The following is a 3,602-nucleotide window of genomic DNA, read 5'->3' as shown; positions in this document are numbered from 1 at the left end:
GGCATAAACTCATTTTTATGCTATTAAAAATAATTTTTTTGAAAATTTATGATTTTCATCAACCCCTAAACCTTACCGGTCATAGGATATGCTTGAAACAATAGCCAAACTTCCCTTAAATTACACTTTTCCGTCTGAAAATATTTTACTTATTTTTTTTATCGAAAAGGCTTCTCTTACAGTTTCTAAATGTGTGGTGCCTCCAGAATCGGTCTGGAGAGGGGGAAGATGGTGAGGAAATCATCTTTCGCAATTTTTTTTTTTTTTTTGCTGAAAGATGCTCCAGAACATTTCCAAGGGCACCGTGGAAAAAAAAATCTGAAAACTCCCCGTCAAAACAGAGAAATTCCAACCTGTTGGTGCTTCTTAAGTCTGACGTCCACCCAAGAATGATATGAGGAGGAACGACATAAGAGTTGAGAATATCTGAGTAAGTGAGGTATGGGCCTAACAAGCTGTGAGGAGCAGAGGCCATTAAAATAGTGAGATAGAGGTTCTAACATGTTGGCAATGATCAAATTATAAAAGCAGCACGTGTGTTTTACAGAGGATTAGAAGCTAATCATTAATTGAGTATTTTCTGGTTTTCAAGAGAAAACGTAATTTCTAGAATTCAGTTTTAGGGTACTATTCAAGAAGAGTGGTCCCAGTGCAGGCACTCGCACACTTGTGCATCCGAGCTAGCGAGTCGTGACTAGTCGATCCTACGACTACCTAGCGCGAGTGCGCGTCATGCGCAAAACATGTATGAGGGTTTTTTTCTAAATAAAGTAAATTATTCTTTTTAAACAAAGTAAATAAATTATACCCTACCTGTTTTTGGTAAAGAGTCCATTAAAAAGTCGGTCTTTCAAAAATCTACTTTTACCTTTCGAGAGGTAAAAGAATAAATAAAAATATTCAAGGGAAATAACTGAACGACTTACCAGTATTATCCGTACTACTTTTTCTCTAAAACAGCATGCGACGGAATTTTAACAGGCAGAAAAGAATCTAAAACAGCATGCGACGGGATTTTTTTTTTATAAAAGTTTTAAATGTTTTTTTAGTTTACAGTACCATTCTTTTCCATCTATTCTGTCACCACGTGTAATAAGTCCGCATGGTACTAGATAGTCGTCGCAGGTAAACTTATTTCTAATAAGTCGACGACGCGCACAACATTCTGTATCTTGAGCTACTGCTTAAATCACAGATTTTCCATTTTTCCTCTAATATTAATTCACGAGTGAGGATTTCGTTTTCAGCAACAATACGATGTTGTGCAGCCGGTCTTCCACGAGGCATTTTCGATTTCTCATAAGAAACTATGATATTGAATCACGTGTGTGATTTATATATAAACAGTTAACGTCAATCAAATCACGTGATTTATTTATAAACAAAGTAGTACGGATAATACTGGTAAGACGTTCAGTTATTTCCCTTGTATTTTATTTACTTTTTTAACCTCTTGAAACTGGAAGATTACCCTACTGTTGTTCAATGGTATCAGTACATGAAGGACATTACAAGTAGTTATCTTTTGCGTAACCCCTACCAAAATAGGTGAACTTGGGCACATCGTAGAAATAAATGAATCTATGATGTGCAGATAGTCGTTATAGGATCGACTAGTCACGACTAGATAGCGCGGATGCGCGCACCGGGACCACTCTTCTTGAATAGTACCCAGTTTTAGTTCTTACGGATATGTAGTTAACATGAAAGTTCAGACAGAAACAAGTAATAAATTGCTAAAATATAGAAATGGCAAAGCAACATTGCAAAAGAGACATTAATAATAAGTAATAACAATGAATTATAATTTCATCGCATCAAAGCAATGTAACTGTGTTATACTTAATATTCCACGAATACCTGTCGTTTTGCGTTCATATAAATCAACTTATATTTTTGCTTTTAAACGTGTTTTAGCGTAAAATTTCTTGGTTCATGAGTATAAAATAAAATACAAAGCAGAAGAACGTGAGGAAAATAAGCTAATAATAATATAATAAATATTTAAAACGTATCGAAAGAAAGGTATTGTAAGTCGAGACGATATACAGAATGAAAAAAGAAATACAATACCTTCCGGAGATGTTGATGACAAATTCAAAAGACACTTGTCTGTGGATTAGTTCAAGAGATATATTTCAATATACTGATTGGTATATTAGAGAAATGTTATGCTTTTTTTAAACCGTTCATTTCATCAAATTAACTGAAACATGTGCTTCGAGTTATTCTAAGACACCGCGTGTCAGATAGGAAGGGCAGATAATTCAAGCGGTGAATATGAGAAAAGATAAACAAAATAACATTATTCCATCCTTTCTCAGAACTTACATGTTCGTGACGAATGAACATGATGTTTATTTATTCTGAAACTAACTGACCCCGTGCCGTCAAAAATGATGGCTAATTGGGCAAATTTTACCGCTAATTGTAATTTTTTATATATAAAAACGGTGAAAAAAAATCAAACAGCGCTTCGAACTCTGTTTATGTGCATATGTATACATTTATATGTACACATATGCAGTCTGTAGCGAACGCGGTTTTCTTACACTTTGTCACAGCCCTCTTCTTTTTAAGTGTGTTTATATATATGTATGTGTAAATGCGCATGTATCAGTAATTCTATTTTCTGTGAATCTTTCTAAATATACAAAAACATATGCACACTCACTTAAATATTATATACAAATATATTTTATACAAACACACACACACACACAAACATTCACATACCTCCCTTTTACACCCACACACATACACGCACACAGAGTTGAAGCGCTGTTTGATATTTTTTTCACCATTGAATTTTCACCATCCCACTTCCATCGATGGATATCACCCCTTCCTTCGTCAGTCATCTCTTGTGATGGACAAACACACAAGAGAATTATATATTAGTGGACTAGCTGACCCCGTACCGTCAAAAATAACGGCTAATTGTAGTATTTTGTATATGAATAAGGTACAAAACCAAGTTTTTAGTTTAATAATTCTTTTATTACCAAATATTTTGTGAAAATCTATCCGCAACTAACATCCCTTGACTGCCTGTTTCCTTCAAAAAAAATTTTAAGTTTCCTTTCCTTCTTGCACGACTTAAGGCCACATAAAGCTGGCCGTGACCAAACACGGGAGCTGGCAAGTAAATACCAAATACACAGAGTTGAAACGCTGTTTGATTTTTCTTTTCAGCGTTGAATGCTCACCGTCTCACTTCCGTTGCACACACACACAAACATTCACATACCCCCATTTTACATACACACACACACACAAAATTGAAACGCTGTTTGATCTTTTTTTTTCACCGTAGAGTTTCCATCACCCCTTTCCTTTCTCATTCATATGTTGTGACGGAGAAAAACACAAGAGTATTATATCACCATCCCACTTCCATTGCACATACACACACACACAAATATTCACATACCACCATTTTACATAAAAACATCCCCTGTACATACACACACATATACTCACACAGAGTTGAAACGCTGTTTGATTTTTTTTCACCCTTCCTTTCTCATTCATATGTTGTGATGGAAAAAGACACAAGAGTATTATATCACCATCCCACTTCCATTGCACATACACACACA

At 35.1% G+C, this 3,602-nt stretch overlaps 1 protein-coding gene across 1 annotated transcript in view; it reads right to left on the bottom strand.

The window, feature by feature from the left end:
• LOC106884443 (CCAAT/enhancer-binding protein zeta) overlaps positions 1-2,507 on the bottom strand; it is a 7,387-nt gene extending 4,880 nt beyond the window's left edge. Inside the window, exon 1 of the mRNA XM_014935832.2 lies at positions 2,074-2,507. The gene's annotated coding sequence lies outside the window, so the exon portion shown is untranslated. The remainder of the gene's footprint in view (positions 1-2,073) is intronic.
• Between the last annotated feature and the right edge of the window lie 1,095 nt (positions 2,508-3,602).

The sequence above is a fragment of the Octopus bimaculoides genome, chromosome 1 (assembly GCF_001194135.2).
Source record: "Octopus bimaculoides isolate UCB-OBI-ISO-001 chromosome 1, ASM119413v2, whole genome shotgun sequence".
Lineage (NCBI taxonomy): Eukaryota > Metazoa > Mollusca > Cephalopoda > Octopoda > Octopodidae > Octopus > Octopus bimaculoides.
The sequence above is the reverse complement of the archived record's forward strand: the minus strand, read 5'-3'. Positions and strand labels throughout refer to the sequence as shown.